Source organism: Hyla sarda, chromosome 3 (genome assembly GCF_029499605.1).
Source record: "Hyla sarda isolate aHylSar1 chromosome 3, aHylSar1.hap1, whole genome shotgun sequence".
In the NCBI taxonomy this organism is placed as follows: domain Eukaryota; kingdom Metazoa; phylum Chordata; class Amphibia; order Anura; family Hylidae; genus Hyla; species Hyla sarda.
The window spans coordinates 116033431-116051417 of NC_079191.1; positions in this window are offsets into that span (position 1 = coordinate 116033431).

Sequence of the window (17987 nt, forward strand, 5' to 3'; positions counted from 1 at the left end):
GGTGAATGGAAGTAGTGGCAGGGGGGATGGGGGGTAAATGGAAGAAGTGGTGGGGGATGGTTAGTAAATGGAAGCAGGGTGGGGGTGAATGGAAGCAGGGTGGGGGTTAATAGAAACAGGGTTGGGTTGAATGGAAGCAGGGTGGGAGTGAATGGAAGCAGGGGCAGTAGGAGTGAATGGAAGCAGGGGCAGTGGGGGTAAATGGAAGCAGGAGCAAGCGGAGGGGGTGAATGGAAGCAGGGGCAATGGGGGTGAATCGAAGCAGGGGCAGTGGGGGGGGGGGGGGTGAATGGAAGCAGGGGCAGTGGGGGTGAATGGAAGCAGGGGTGGGTGGTTAGTTGGCTGCTGGGTGAATGGAATCAGTGGCAGGGGTGGATGGGTGGTGTGGGGTGAATGGAAGCAATGGTGGGGAAGTGAATGAAGGCAATGGCGCTGGGAGGCAGGAGGCTGAAAGCAACATGAGTGGCAATATGAGTGGCTGAAAGCAATGTGGGTGGATGGCTGGAGACGTTTGGGTGGGAGACTGAAGGCAAAAGGTGTGAGTGGTTGGTTGGCTGGAGGCAATAGTGGTGGGTGACTGGGAGTCTGGAGGCAAAAGGGGTGGGTGAGAGGTTTGGAGGCAATAGGGGTGGGTGAGAGGCTGGAGGCATTTGAAAGAGGTTGGAGGTATTTGTGTGTGGGAGAAGCTGGAGGCATTGTGTGTGAGAGAGGGGGGCTGGAGGCATTTGGAGGGAGGCTGAAAGTATTGTGTGTTTGGGGGGGAGAGGTTGGAGGCATTTGGGGGGGAGGCTGAAGGTATTGTGCGTGAGGCTGCTGGAGGAATTGTGTGTGTGTGTGTGTGAGGCTGCTGGGGGCATTGTGTGCATGTGTGTGGTTGCTGAAGGCATTGTGTGTGTGAGGCTGGAGGTATTTGTGGGGAAAAAATAGGGTGATTCTGGAAAAGTTCAGAGTCTGATGTGTTTTTTTTTTTTTGCAGGTTCTGCATTAAAGAAAGAAAATGGCAGCACCACACTTGGTCACCAAAATGGAGGCTCTTAGCGCACTTTTTGATCAAAACGTGCCCTCCCATCCACCACGCGGAGGTGGCCTCATATCAAATGGGACCCTAACACAAATATTGAGCCTAACACTCATAACACTCACATCTGCTAGGCATATAGCCTCTGACTGGGTGACATGTTGGATCCACTATCAATCCAAATCCCCTCCTGTGAAATAAGGGAGGGGATGCACGGCTACAGAGGGAGCCACTCCCCCAAGTTGCACAGCAAAAACAAACAAAAAACTAAAATGTAGCCAGCACCTATACCCAATACACGGGTGCACGCTGCTGTGGCAAGTACAAAACATGTAAAAAAGAAAATGGCAGCAGCACACTTGGTACTCAAAATGGAGGCTCTTAGCGCAGTTTTTGATCAAGACGTGGTGGATGGGGGGACTGCAGCCATTTTTTTTTTTTTTTTTTTTTTTTTTTTTTTTTTTACATGTTTTGTACTTGCCACAGCAGCGTGCACCCGTGTATTGGGTATAGGTGCTGGCTACATTCTAGTTTTTTGTTTGTTTTTGCTGTGCAATTTGGGGTGTGTGGTTCTCTCTTTAGCCGTGCATCCCCTCCCCTATTTCACAGGAGGTGGTTTGGATTGATAGTGGATCCAACATGTCACCCAGTCAGAGGCTATATGCCTAGCAGATGTGAGTGTTATGAGTGTTAGGCTCAATATTTGTGTTAGGGTCCCATCCGATATAAGGCCACCTCCGCGTGGTGGATGGGGGGACACGTTTTGATCAAAAAGTGCGCTAAGAGCCTCCATTTTGTTGACCAAGTGTGCTGCTGCCATTTTCTTTTTTACATTTTTTGTACTTGCCACAGCAGCGTGCACCCGTGTATTGGGTATAGGTGCTGGCTACATTTTAGTTTTTTTTTGTTTTTGCTCTGCGGTAAAGAGTTGTGGCGGGAAGAAACCATCATGGCGTTCCGGGCCAGATGGAGAAGAAAAAGAAAAGTGAATGACTCCGACCAGAGAAGACATCACCTGTGAATCCTGCATATAGCTGCACTGTAATCTACATAGCTAATAGATATATACAGTATGGGGGATGTGTATTGCTTCTTTTTATCCAGTTTTTGTCGCACATCAAATATTATTCGGTAGGGGTGCCCCACAAGAAAAAAATTTTTTGCGAGGGGTGCCCCAAGCCGAAAAAGGTTGGAAACCACTGGCATAGGCATAAAACTGATCAGTATAATCAGCTGTCTTTTTCTCTGGTCTGCTAGGAGGCCTTGAGAGAGCAGCAAAGGCAGATGAGGGGACCTCCATCTGCCATCTTGGCTAATCTGATGCCCATGGCCTTGCCATGGGTGATCCGATCAGCCATTAGGAGTGCCGCATTGCTGCAGATGCCATGATCTGTATCTGAGGGGTTAATGGCGGACATCTAAAGATTGCAAATAATAGTCTCATAAAAAAGAGTAAAACTTTTTTTTTTTTTATAAAAGTGAACAAGCCCCTCCCCCACTAAAATACAAAATACCCTCTTTTCCAATTTTACAAAAAATAAAATAAATCAGCATGTTCCATCTATTAAAATATAATGCAAATGATCCCATACAGTGGACAGTCAAAACAAACAAAACTGTACGAGGTTAGGGACACAAGTCAGGATATGAAAGGTTAAAAGCTAACAAAGACAGGGAACCAGGATACAAAATAACAGCAGAAATGCAAAGTAGATACAGATATCAGGGTAACATGGCGTCAGGTATAAAGTGAATAGACAACAGCCTAAGAACTAGAGCAAGACAAACAGCAGATATAAGAATATAAACTAAACAGAATAGCAAAAGATACAGTGGCAAGAATAACAAGGAATGAAGGGGATGGACAGGATAACTGAAGTCGGATAAACAGAAACACACTACAAACTACAAAAACCAAACTCCAGCAATGGAGGAATCCAAAATTCAAGACTTCAGGTAAGGGGCACAACAAAACTATGTAGATCAGTACCTAACCTAGGAGCAATACGTAAAATACAAACAAGTCTAAACAGAGATCAAGTTTTAGGATACACAAAACTAATACACACTAGAAACAAAAACCATAACTGGTTCCTATGTAAGGGACATAGCGAAGCCTAGGAATGGAACTAAACATAGGAGAAACAGGATTAACTTCAAAACCAAACTCCAAACATGGAGGAATACAAAACAAATCTCAACACTAACCAATGTACAGGTTCACAAAACAGATACAAAGCTAGACATGAAAACACCGACCATAGTAAAGACAGATAACTAGGCAGTCAAAGCACTGGTAAAAAGCCAAACAGGACAGAACTAATAAGCTACATAAAGTATGTGTGCACAAACACAGTCAACAGTGCAAAGTAAAAGAGAAAGTCAAAAAGCAGCCGACGTGAAAGGCTCTAGAGGCCTGAAATAACCCCTCCTAGCTGCCTATTGGTCCAAGACTGTACCTCTTACCTGACCAGAGAGCAACAAGTAAAGCCTGGCCATGTGTAATGTTACTAAGTACCTAATCCTGATCATAATAATGTTTATACGTCTAGCACTTATATTTCTTTCACAAATACTTTCTTTGTGTTGCTCAATTGGTTTTTTATCCTGTGCTTTGGAGGGGGAGTATCCTTCACTCTGTATGACTCTGAGACTGCTGTGTGGTGCTAGGTATCTTCATCCAATCACTGCAGGCTGCTCTGTAACCCCCTCCTGTCTGTTTTTCATGCTGCAGTCTGATAGGACAGGAGTGAGCACCGAGGAGTGCTAGTCTGTCCTCACTTACTGGACTTTGTCCTTGCCTGTGCTTCAACTTGGACAAAGATGATGCTGCAGTCAGACATGATTGTGTTCTGGATGGTATGGGGTGTTTTTCTTTTTATAAGCCATGATTTCTATAAAAAGGAAATAAAGTTTGTATAAATAATGTATTCAAAGCACAAAAATAGGGACTTTGAGAAGTTATGTATATAATACAACATACTATAAAGATGCAATGTTCTGTGCTATGTGTCCTTGCAGGTAATGCTTCATAGTCCGAGTTTGGGAAGGTTTAGGAGACATCCCGGGCCGGTGGTGTTTCTACCTAAACCTTTCCCACTGAAGTTCGTGTGTTTGGTTCGAGTGATGTCACTACTGTCAACCTGAAGGGTCAGAAAGGCTTTCAACGCGTTTCGAAGGCAAATATGGCCAGGGATATCGCTATCTGTTCCTCCTATGCTTTTAATGGCTTCAGATGGGATGTTTTTTTTTCACTAAAGAAAATTTTTATTAAAGTTGTCAATAAACAAAAATAACAGCAAATGCAAAAATGGTATTTAGTGGTTGATCGGATGACAGCCAAGTTGATGTCTTATCGAGCTAGAAAGATCATGATAAGGCACATTGCCACATTCTCCCAGTAGGAGGAAGTAACATAATATACTATAGAACAAATTGTACATAGAAACAATAATGAACTTTAGATCTCAAAAAAGAGAAGAAAAAAAGGGATGGGATTCTTAACCCCTTAAGGACTCTTAAACGGTATTTCATTTTTTGCAATTTTGTTTTTTTCTCCATACCTTTTTAAAAATCATAGCCCTTTCAATTTTGCACCTACAGACTCATAGGATGGCTTTTTTTTTTTTGCGCCACCAATTCTACTTTGTAATTACATCAGTCATTTTACCCAGGGCTGGCCTTAGGTGTTCAGGCGCCCTGTGCGAGCTAACCTTGTGGCGCCCCCCCCCCCCCCCCCCCCCCCATTACCCCATAAACATACACAAAGAGGAGAAAATCTTTGTAACATTTTTTTAAAAATATTTAATCACTCCCCTGCCCCCTTAATCAGTCCTATGTCCCCCTTAATCAGATGCAGTATAGTTCCCCCACATTGGGTGCAGTATAGCTCCCCACAGTAGGTGCAGTGTAGTTCCCCACATTAGGTGCAGTATAGCCACAGTAGGTGCAGTATAGTTCCCCACATTAGGTGCAGTATAGCTCCCCACATTAGGTGCAGTATAGTTCCCCCACATTAGGTGCCATATAGTTCCCCACCAAATTATTTGCAGTATAGTTCCCCCACATTAGGTGCCATATAATTCCCCACATTAGGTGCAGTATAGTTCCCCCACATTAGGTGCAGTATAGTTCTCCACATTAGGTGCAGTAGAGTTCCCCACATTAGGTGCAGTATAGTTCCCCCACATTAGGTGCAGTATAGTTCTCCACATTAGGTGCAGTATAGTCCCCCCACATTAGGTGCAGTATGTTCCCCCACATTAGGTGCAGTATAGTTCTCCACATTAGGTGCAGTATAGTTCCCCATATTAGGTGCAGTATGTTCCCCCACATTAGGTGCAGTATAGTTCCCCACATTAGGTGCAGTATAGTTCCCCATATTAGGTGCAGTATAGTTCCCCCCACATTAGGTGCAGTTTAATGTTCCCCCACATTAGGTGCAGTATAGTTCCCCACGTTAGGTGCAGTATAGCTCCCCACATTAGGTGCAGTATAGCTCCCCACATTAGGTGCAGTATAGTTCCCCCACATTAGGTGCAGTATAGCTCCCCCACATTAGGTGCAGTATACTGTTCCCCCACATTAGGTGCAGTATAGTTCCCCACGTTAGGTGCAGTATAGCTCCCCACATTAGGTGCAGTATAGTCCCCCACATTAGGTGCAGTATAGCTACCCCACATTAGGTGCAGTATAATGTTCCCCCACATTAGGTGCAGTATAGTTCCCCACATTAGGTGCAGTATAGTTCCCAACATTAGGTGCAGTATAGCTCCCCACATTAGGTGCAGTATAGCTCCCCCACATTAGGTTGGCAGTATAGTTCCCCACATCAGGTGCAGTATAGCTCCCCACATTAGGTGCAGTATAATGTTCCCCCACATTAGGTGCAGTATATTTCCCAACATTAGGTGCAGTATAGCTCCCCACATTAGGTTGGCAGTATAGTTCCCCACATCAGGTGCAGTATAGCTTCCCCAAATTAGGTGCAGTATAATGTTCCCCCACATTAGGTGCAGTATAGTTCCCCACGTTAGGTGCAGTATAGTCCCTCACATTAGGTGCAGTATAATGTTCCCCCACATTAGGTGCAGTATAGTTCCCCCCATTAGGTGCAGTATAGTTCCCAACATTAGGTGCAGTATAGCTCCCCACATTAGGTGCAGTATAGTCCCCCACATTAGGTTGGCAGTATAGTTTCCCACATCAGGTGCAGTATAGCTCCCCCACATTAGGTGCAGTATAATGTTCCCCCACATTAGGTGCAGTATAGTTCCCCACTTAGGTGCAGTATAGTCCCCCACATTAGGTGCAGTATAGCTCCCCCACATTAGGTGCAGTATAATGTTCCCCCACATTAGGTGCAGTATAGTTCCCCACATTAGGTGCAGTATAGTACCCAACATTAGGTGCAGTATAGCTCCCCACATTAGATGCAGTATAGTTCCCCCACGTTAGGTGCAGTATAGTTCCCCCATGTTAGGTGCAGTATAGTTCCCCACATCAGGTGCAGTATAGCTCCCCCACATTAGGTGCAGTATAATGTTCACCCACATTAGGTGCAGTATAGTTCCCCTCGTTAGGTGCAGTATAGTCCCCCACATTAGGTGCAGAATAGCTCCCCCACATTAGGTGCAGTATAATGTTCCCCCACATTAGGTGCAGTATAGTTCCCCACATTAGGTGCAGTATAGTTCCCAACATTAGGTGCAGTATAGCTCCCCACATTAGGTGCAGTATAGTCCCCCACATTAGGTTAGCAGTATAGTTCCCCACATCAGGTGCAGTATAGCTCCCCCACATTAGGTGCAGTATAATGTTCCCCCACATTAGGTGCAGTATAGTTCCCCACTTAGGTGCAGTATAGTCCCCCACATTAGGTGCAGTATAGCTCCCCCACATTAGGTGCAGTATAATGTTCCCCCACATTAGGTGCAGTATAGTTCCCCCCATTAGGTGCAGTATAGTTCCCAACATTAGGTGCAGTATAGCTCCCCACATTAGGTGCAGTATAATCCCCCACCTTAGGTTGGCAGTATAGTTCCCCACATCAGGTGCAGTATAGCTCCCCCACATTAGGTGCAGTATAATGTTCCCCCACATTAGGTGCAGTATAGTTCCCCACTTAGGTGCAGTATAGTCCCCCACATTAGGTGCAGTATAGCTCCCCCACATTAGGTGCAGTATAATGTTCCCCCACATTAGGTGCAGTATAATGTTCCCCCACATTAGGTGCAGTATAGTACCCAACATTAGGTGCAGTATAGCTCCCCACATTAGGTGCAGTATAGTTCCCCCACATTAGGTGCAGTATAGTTCCCCACATCAGGTGCAGTATAGCTCCCCCACATTAGGTGCAGTATAATGTTCCCCCACATTAGGTGCAGTATAGTTCCCCCCATTAGGTGCAGTATAGTTCCCAACATTAGGTGCAGTATAGCTCCCCACATTAGGTGCAGTATAGTCCCCCACATTAGGTTGGCAGTATAGTTCCCCACATCAGGTGCAGTATAGCTCCCCCACATTAGGTGCAGTATAATGTTCCCCCACATTAGGTGCAGTATAGTTCCCCACTTAGGTGCAGTATAGTCCCCCACATTAGGTGCAGTATAGCTCCCCCACATTAGGTGCAGTATAATGTTCCCCCACATTAGGTGCAGTATAGTTCCCCACATTAGGTGCAGTATAGTACCCAACATAAGGTGCAGTATAGCTCCCCACATTAGGTGCAGTATAGTTCTCCACATTAGGTGCAGTATAGTTCCCCCACATTAAGTGCAGTATAGTTCCCCCACAATAGGTGCAGTACAGTTCCCCCACATTAGGTGCAGTATGTTCCCCCACATTAGGTGCAGTATAGTTCTCCACATTAGGTGCAGTATAGTTCCCCATATTAGGTGCAGTATGTTCCCCCACATTAGGTGCAGTATAGTTCCACACATTAGGTGCAGTATAGCTTCCCCACATTAGGTGCAGTATAATGTTCCCCCACATTAGGTGCAGTATAGTCCCCCACATTAGGTGCAGTATAGCTCCCCCACATTAGGTGCAGTATAATGTTCCCCCACATTAGGTGCAGTATAGTTCCCCACATTAGGTGCAGTATAGTTCCCAACATTAGGTGCAGTATAGCTCCCCACATTAGGTGCAGTATAGCTCCCCACATTAGGTTGGCAGTATAGTTGCCCACATCAGGTCCAGTATAGCTCCCCACATTAGGTGCAGTACAATGTTCCCCCACATTAGGTGCAGTATAGTTCCCAACATTAGGTGCAGTATAGCTCCCCACATTAGGTGCAGTATAGTCCTCCACATTAGGTTGGCAGTATAGTTCCCCACATCAGGTGCAGTATAGTTCCTCCACATTAGGTGCAGTATAGTTCCCCCACATTAGGTGCAGTATAGCTCCCCACATTAGGTGCAGTATAGTTCTCCACATAAGGTGCAGTGTAGTTCCCAACATTAGGTGCAGTATAGTTCCCCACATTAGGTGCAGTATAGCTCCTCGCATTAGGTGCAGTATAGTTCTCCACATTAGGTGCAGTGTAGTTCCCAACATTAGGTGCAGTATAGTTCCCCACATTAGGTACAGTAGAGCTCCCCACATTAGGTGCAGTAAAGCTCCCCACATTAGGTGCAGTATAGTTCTCCACATTAGGTGCAGTAGAGCTCCCCACATTAGGTGCAGTATAGCTCCCCACATTAGGTGCAGTATAGCTCCCCCACATTAGGTTGGCAGTATAGCTCCCCACATTAGGTACAGTATAGCTCCCCACATTAGGTACAGTATAGCTCCCCACATTAGGTGCAGTATAGCTCCCCACATTAGGTGCAGTATAGCTCCCCACGTTAGGTGCAGTATAGCCCCACATTAGGAAGAAGCAGGTTCCCCACATTAGGTGCAGTATAGCTCCCCACATTAGGTGCAGTATAGCTCCCCCACATTAAGTTGGCAGTATAGCTCCCAACATTAGGTGCAGTATAGCTCCCCACATTAGGTGAAGTATTGTTCCCCACATTAGGAGCAGTATAGCTCCCCACATTAGTTGCAGTATAGCCCCACATTAGGAAGAAGCAGTTTCCCCACATTAGGTAGTAGCAGGTTCCCCAAATTCGGTAGCATTGTCGTTCCCCATTCCCCCCCCCTCCCCCCACCGACTCACACACACAGACACCCACACATACACAACCTTACCTGACCTGCGCTGCACTTCCCTTCTCTCCGCCGGCGCCCTGACGAGTGACGTCACTGACGTCCTGTGCGGGTCTGCGGAGGTACGTCACATGTGCGACATCCCTCTTCAGACTCGGGCGGCCAGCCAACCGGAGACGCGGAGGAGGTCGGGGTAAGTGAAGCCTTCCGGTGTAATGAAGAAAACTGTGCCCTGAAGTGGAATGTGACCCTCCGCATAGGGACACAGTTGAGGGAGGGTAGTGGGAATGTAATGAGAGGGAGTGGCCTGCAAAGCAGAAAACTGTGTCCCTGTGCGGGGGGGGGGGGTCACATTCCGCTACAGGGCACAGTTTTCTTCATTACATATACTTGGTGCGAGCTGTGTCGGCCGCCCGGCGCCCCTGTTGCTATGGCGCCCTATGCGGCCACACAGCTCGCACACCCCTAAGGCCGGCCCTGAGTTTACCCAAAAATCTATGGCGAAACCAAATAAAAATAATTTGTGCAACAAAATTGAAAAAACTAAAAACGCCATTTTGTAAATTTTGGGGGCTTCTGTTTCTACGCAGTGCATTTTTTGGAAAAAATGACACCTTATCTTTATTCTGTAGGTCCATACGAATAAAATGATACCCTATTTATATAGGTTTGATTTGGTCTTACTTCTGGAAAAAATCATAACTACATGCACGAAAATTAATACGTTTAAAAATGTCATCTTCTGACCCCTATAACTTTTTTTATTTTTCCGCATATGGGGATGTATGAGAGCTCATTTTTTGCGCCGTGATCTGAAGTTTTTATCAGTACCAATATGTTTTGATTGGACTTTTTAATCGCTTTTTATTAAAAAAAATTATGGTATAAAAAGGGACTTTGGAATTTTTTTACGTGTACGCCATTGACCGTGCGATTTAATTAACGATATATTTTTATAATTCGGATATTTACGCAAGCGACGATCCCACATATGTTTATACTTATTTTTAGTTACAAAGTTGTTTCTTTTAAATGGGAAAAGGGGGGTGATTCATACTTTTATTAGGGAAGGAGTTAAATCACATTTATTAACTATTTTTTTTACACTTTAAAAAAAAAATGTTATAGCCCCCATAGGGGACTATAACATTTAGTACAGTGAATAGGCGATCGGACAACGAGGAGGCAGGTAGGGACCCTCCTCGTGTCCGTGCAGCTGATCGGTACACTGTGTTTTCACCGCGGTGGTCCCAATCAGCCCAAATGAGCTGCCGGGAAGGATTTACTGTCACTTTACATGCGGCGATAAACTTTGATCACCGCATCTGAAGGGTAAATACTGGGCATCACCGAGATTGGTGATGTCCTGTATTAGCCACAGGTCCCGGCCGTTGATAGCCGCCGAGACCGGCCTGATTATATCACGGGAGCCGGCGCAGGGCATAAATATACGTCCTGTTTCATTAAGGAGTTAAGGGCATGAGAAATTATAATCATCAGGGTGAGCCACAGTGAGGGAGAAGCGACGAGTCCGATTGGTCTGACTGTCACCAAAAGAATTTGAAAAAACATGGAGATACAGGAAGAAAGAAGGTGGAAAAAGGAGAACAAGATGAAAAAGAGAAAGAGGAGGACCTAATAGGAAGAGCAGTATACTTAACCCGCAACTCGAACTGTCACAGAACCCCCACAGTGCCCGGATGCAACGCAGTATCCATATATATGCATAAAGGGAGCGTCAGACAGTCCAATGTTAGGGGTGGGAGAAATGAAAGTGGGGGAGAGACCAGGTAATCAAGCCACACATCAGTTAGCAAGGTATAGGCTCTCATAGTCAGGGGATGACACAAAGGCCAACCAAGGGGACAAATCATGCTATATTTAGCTAATTTCGGGATGAATCAGCTAACAGTTCAGATGGGATGTTTTATCATGCTACCTGCATTAGTGAGAACACGCTTGTTTGTTTATTTATGTATATTTTCTGTATATTCACTGGTCGGATGTTGCTATCTATTCTTTTAGGATAAGCAAGAATGTTTTTATTGTTTTCACTGAAAAAAAAGCAAAAAAGTCAAAGTCCATGTTTAATCCATGTGGAGCAAGGGAATTCAGTTGGAATATCCATTCTCCTTCTACCTTTGACATTTGGTTAATGTAGTTTCCTCCCCTCCAGTGGGGAATGATTTTTTTCTATTCCAAAAAATGTTAATCCTAAGGCTGATGACTGATGTTTTTCTTTATCCACTTAAGGATGCAGGGTGTACCCGTACACCCCGATCCCGAGTCTTTAAGGACTCAGGGCATACAGGTACACCCTGTGTTTCTCCGGTCCCCGGACCGGGATGCCTGCTGAAATCATTCAGCAGGCATCCCAGCACATCGCCGAGGGGGTCCTGAGACCTCCCATGTCGGCGTTCCAGCAAATCGCCATTCATTTCAGACCTGTGACGGTAAATAAGGGGGATCGGGGTTGTCCAAGATTCACACGATCCCCCTGAAGGGATAGGAGTGAGGTGGCAGGGGTGCAAACCCTCCTATCCCTGCTATTGGTTGGTCAGAAGGGACCAATCAATAGTTGATCGGGGTGCTGGGGTTAAAGTTCGGTTCCCCCTTTCTGCCCACCCACTGTAGTCCGGGCAGAACGTTGGAATCGGCGCTGACCGTCGCCGGAGGTCACTTACCATCGACGATCGGCGGCGATGATGTGCAGCTCCTTGGTGTGGCGATCCTACGGAAGCCGGTGAGTTGTTGCCTAGCAACATCTTTAGGGCTACAGTTTTCAGGCCACTATACAGTGGTCTCTAAACTGTAGCCCTCCAGATGTTGCAAAACTACAACTCCCAGCATGCCTAGACAGCTGTTTGTGCATGCTGGGATTTGTAGTTTTGCAACAGCTGGAGGGCTACAGTTTGGAGATCACTGTGCAGTGGTCTCTAAACTGTAGCCCTCTAAATCTTGCAAAACTACAACTCCCAGCATGCAGGAACAGCGAACCGCTGTCTTGCCATGCTGGGAGTTATAGTTGCATACCTCCAGCTGTTGTATAACTACATCTCCCAACATGCCTTTGGTAATTAGTACATGCTGGAAGTTGTAGTTTTGCAACAGTTGGAGGCACACTGGTTGGAAACTACAAAGTTAGGTAACAGAACCTAACTGAAGGTTTACCAACCAGTGTGCCTCCAGCTGTTGCAAAAGTACAACTCCCAGCATGCACAGTCTGTCAGTGAATGCTGGGAGTTGTAGTTTTGAAACAGCTGGAGGTTTACTCCCCCCCCCCCCCCATGTGAATCTACAGGGTATACTCACACGGGCGGGTTTACAGTGAGTTTCCTGCTTCAAGTTGGAGCTGCAGCAAATTTTCCGTAAAATTTAACTCACCGTAAACCCCCGCCTGTGTGAATGTACCCTAAAAACACTACGCTACACTACACTAACACAAAATAAAGGGTAAAACACTACATACACCTTACACCGTTCCCCACAATAAAAATGAAAAACTTATTGTACGGCAGTGTTTCCAAAATGGAGTTTCCATCTGTTGCAAAACAACAACTCTCAACATTTTCAGACAGCCACTGACTGTCCAGGCATGCTGGGAGTTTAGCAACAGCTGGAGGCACCCTGTTTGGGAGTCACTGGCATAGAATAGCCCTATGTCCACCCTATGCAATCCCTAATTCAGTGCTCAAATGCGCATGGCGCTCTTTCACTTCAGAGCCCTGTCGTATTTCAAGGAAACAGTTTAGGGCCACATATGGGGTATTTCCGTACTCGGGAGCAATTGCATTACAGACTTTGGGGGCTTATTCTCCTTTTACCCCTTATGAACAGGAAAAGTTGGGGTCTACACCAGCCTGTTAGTGTAAAAAAAAAAAATTTACACTAACATGCTGGTGTTGCCCCATACTTTTTATTTTCACAAGAGGTAAAAGGAAAAAAGTTTCTTCGAAAGTCTATGGGAACTGATATTAGTGATATTTAGATCTAAAAAGTGAATACCGGTTTTGTTATACTCTCCAGTGAATTCTAAATAAGTCATTTTTATTGATATCCATTCAAAATTATTTTAAAACTGTTTCACTTCCCTCCCAGATAAAAATAATATCATCAATGAAGCGTTTCAAGAGGACCAGATCCGCACCTAGGACCACGCCAGCGCCACCACACACAGGATCACGTGCAGTTACTCTGCCTACTAATATAGAAGTTGGTATTGTACTCTTTGGACCTGAGGAAGGCACCTTGAGTGTGCCGAAACGCGTTGTCCACTCCTTTTTGCAAAGTAAACAAGTTTTACTGGCTTGAGTCTCTCCGTCCTTTCATACACATACAGCAGCGCCTCCATTAAAAACCGGCCTTTTTTCTGTAGCTACCAGCTACCTATCCCATCTCTCCACTGGCTCTTGCATAAGAGCCCAGACCCGGTCGGAGTGCAGCAGCTTTCGTATAACAGCTCACAACCACAACTGGTGAGCCACCAGCAAGATCTGGCAACAGATTCTTGCACTAAATTCCACCCTGGGAGTGCCCCCCCATTTTTCACCCTACTATCCACACCTGAGAATATGTGATCTTCCTCCCAGTGACCTAAGTACAGATTACAATAGCAAGGTGTGAATCTGGTCCCCATCGCTGTACCTCACTTCTGCAAGTAAAATAGATTTTCATACTGAAAATAATTATGGGTTAAAATGTAAAAAAAAAAAAGCATCCCCTATAAAGTGCACTTGTGTGTCTGGGATGTTTTTATTTTGTTTTAAAAAATGTTCTGCCGCCTCTCTGCCTTTTTCATGTTCTATCACCTTGTATAGCGAAGTCTCGTTTAAGGTCCCAATAAAATAATTCTCCTTCCAAACAATTTTTTCTAATAATTGTAAATTATGCGTGGTGTCCTTTAACCCCTTAAGGACTCAGCCCATTTGGGCCTTAAGGACTCAGACAATTTTATTTTTACGTTTTCGTTTTTTCCTCCTCGCCTTCAAAAAATCATAACTCTTTTATATTTTCATCCACAGACTAGTATGAGGGCTTGTTTTTTGCGCGACCAGTTGTCCGTTGTAATGCCATCACTCACTTTACCATAAAATGTATGCCGTACAATTTACAGTAAAAATGACATATGTTCTTTATTCTTTGGGTCAATACAATTAAAATGATACCCATGATAACATACTTTTCTATTACTGTTGCGCTTAAAAAAAAATCGCAAACTGTTTAACCAAATTAGTACGTTTAATTTTGAAGACCTATAACTTTTTCATTTTTCCGTATAAGTGGCGGTATGAGGGCTAATTTTTTGTGCCGTGATCTGTACTTTTTATTGACACCATATTTATATAAAGCCTTTAATACTTTTTTTATAATTTTTTTTTGGGAATAAAATGTTATAAAAAAAGCAGCTATTTTGGACTTTTTTTTTACATTCACGCCGTTCAACGTACGGTATCATTAACATTTAATTTTAATATTTGGGATATTTAGGCACGCGGCAATACCAAATATGTATATAAAATATTTTTTTTACACTTTTTGGGGGTGAAATAGGGAAAATGGGACAATTAACGTTTTTATTGGGGGAGGGGGTTTTTCAAAATTTTTTTACTTTTATTTTTTTACTTTTATTTTTACACTTTAATAGTCTCCATAGGGGACTATTAATAGCAATCATTTGATTGCTAATACTGTTCAGTGCTATGTATAGGACATAGCACTGATCAGTATTCTCGGTCATCTTCTGCTCTCTGTTCTGCTCGATCGCAGACCTGAGCAGAAGACCCCGGGAGACGGCCGGAGCAATGTGAGGGGACCTCCGGCCACCATGCTGGATGATCGGATCGCCACGGCAGCGCTGCGGGCGCTCCGATCACCCATTTAAAGTACCGCGATGCTGCAGATGCCGTGATCTGTATTGATCACGGCATCTGAGGGGTTAATGGCGGACATCCACGCGATCGCGGATGTCCGCCATTACGGGCGGGTCCCTGGCTGCTATCAGCAGCCGGGACCTGCCGCACATGACCCGAGCATCGCTCCGATGCTCGCAGTTATGCATAGGACGTAAATGCCTGTCCTGGTGCGTTAAGTACCAGCTCACCAGGACGTACATTTATATCCTGCGTCGTTAAGAGGTTAAAGACGCCTGTAATTCTGCTACACATGGCTGCAATTGTTCATTCACATATTTTGATAAGTTTGAGGTTAGACAATCAATCCCAGAAATAATGGGTCTTCCAGGGTTTTTTCTAAGGATTTGTGGATTTGGGGAATTTGGTAAAACATTGCTGTTTTTGGATTTTCAATCGTAATAAAGTTATTTTCTTTTTTATTTAGGATTCCTTCTTCCACTACTTTGTCTTTCAGATTGTTTAATTCCTTCTGAAAGACTGCTAAAGGGTCCCACTTTAGTTTTTTGTAGGTTTATGTGTCTCCTAGGAGAGGTAGAGATTCCCCATGGTAATCTGTGGTATTAAGTGTAATAATACTTCCCCCTTTGTCCACTGGTCTTATTACTATATCATTATTAGCCTGTAGATTGTTTATTGCCTCATTTTCTTTGTTAGATTAGTTTTTTTTTTTTTTTTTTTTTGGTATTTCCCATTAATTTTTATTTTATGGAGGTCTTTAGTGATCAAATTTTCGAATGTGTGGAAAGCCTCTGAGTATTCGTTGTATTGGAAAAATATTGACCTTTTCTTTAATTGGGTTTGATTAAATATAGATGATGGGGGGGGGGGGGTTCAGTATTTGTGGTTGTAGTTATAGGATTTTTTTAGGAAATACTTTTGTAATGTTAAACACTTTATATAATGTAGATAATACCATTACATGTATATTTGTAAAAAAAAAAAACAATGTGTATATTTTTGTCCCTGCAGCTATTGTCTGTGTGTCTCTATGAGGAGTCCAAATACAGGAAGTGAGGGTGGACAAGCAGGGCTCTGTGCAGAAAGAAAAAGCAGGACAGTGTGCACTGAGGCTCTATTACATGCTCCTGGCTTATACATCATGATAATCGACAAGCCAAGAGTCTGCACCCCCACTTCCTGTTTTTGGACTCCTCATAGAGACACACAGGCAATAGCTGCAGGGACAGCATTTTTTCACTCAAAAATATATAAAATTTTTAACCAATGTATATTACAAATATACATATAATGGCATTATCTACATTCTATCAAAAGTTTTTGTTGATGACAGGCTAAATGGCTATGTTGTGGGATTACCATAACCCTGTGACTAGCTTTTTGTGAACTGGTATTTCCTGTTTGACTTTTCTTTTTTTGACTACAAATCCCATAATTCCATTTCCCTTCCTCCCACACATCAGCCACCTCACCCATTGAAACATAAATGAGCTGCATCCATTCAAAAGACCTGTGGTTTTCAGTCAGGGTGCCTACAGCTGTTGCATTAGTTGCAGATTGATCTCTCTCCCACCCAGTGATCCCTCCACCCATTGAAGCAGACAGGCTCCCTGTCATCAGCTGACTAGTGAGTCAGGTCTCGGCCGCATTGCAACCTGGGAAAAATGTGAGACAACAGTCATTTTGTATGCTGATAAAAATAAATATTGGGGTGAAAATCACAGAAGAATTGTGAGAAAACCATCACACACAGGTACAGACACTATATTATGAATTACACTAACTTTACAGCCCCGGTAGTATTGTCAAATAAAAAAAAAATATCCTGGAATACCCCTTTAAATCTTGGTATATTTTATCAATGGTTTCCATTTCCTGCTTGTAACCTATTTGATCCTCATGTCTAATTGGGCTATTTGGAACCTGATCCCTGGTGAATTTTGTTTCTTTTTTTATGTTATCCTCTAATTCTCATTTTAATACTTGTGGATAATCTAATTATTTTCCGACATTTTTTTGTATGGTTGTATATTTTTTTAAATTTCTGATATGGATTTAGTGGTTTTTAAGACTAGTTTTTCTTTTTTCAATAATAAACATTACTGCCGTGAAATAAATGATCCCATTCATGTACCGTGTCTGGGTCTCCCAGGTCTCCTGATAATTCTTTTTGTACAATTAGTCCCTTTAGTATCTTATCCCAGTCCAAATAGTTTTCTAGTCCAAATTGTTTTCTTATGAAGTACAGTGATCCCTCAACTTACAATGGCCTCAACATACAATAGTTTCAGCATACGATAGTCTTTTCTGGACCATTGTAAGTTGAAACCAGACTCAACATACAATGCTACAGGCAGTCCAGATCTGTGAAACATGTCAATGGCTGAAAGAACCGACCAATCAGAATGGACATTCACTGGTAAAACCCCTGTATTTCTGAAGCGTATGCACTGACTGGTGTCTGGTAGCACCCCCCACAGTACAGGGAGGTATTACATGTTCTGTACTCTTAACCTGTACCAGGATTACCTGCTCCTTTGGACACCAGGTGGGGGCGACATGTTACTTTTTTGGGACATTGTGTGTACTGTACAGGACCCAGAATAAGCTCCTGTCCTCTACATAGACCAGTGTTTCCCAAGCAGGGTGCCCCCAGCTCTTGCAAAACTACAACTCCCAGCATGCCCGGACAGCCTTTGGTTGTCCGGGCATACTGGAAGTTGTAGTTTTGCAACAGCTGGAGGCTCTCTGCTTGGGAAACACTGACATTGACAGTGATTACAGCTCCCAGCAGATCTTTATTACTTTTATATGTAAGGACTTGCTTTATCTATATTAATTATCTACTTATTTTTCTTTAGTCCTCACTTTTTCCTATTTCTGAATGACATTTTGGTGGCTTCAGAACCAATTACCAAGTTTCCATAGAGTTCTGGTCTCAACATAC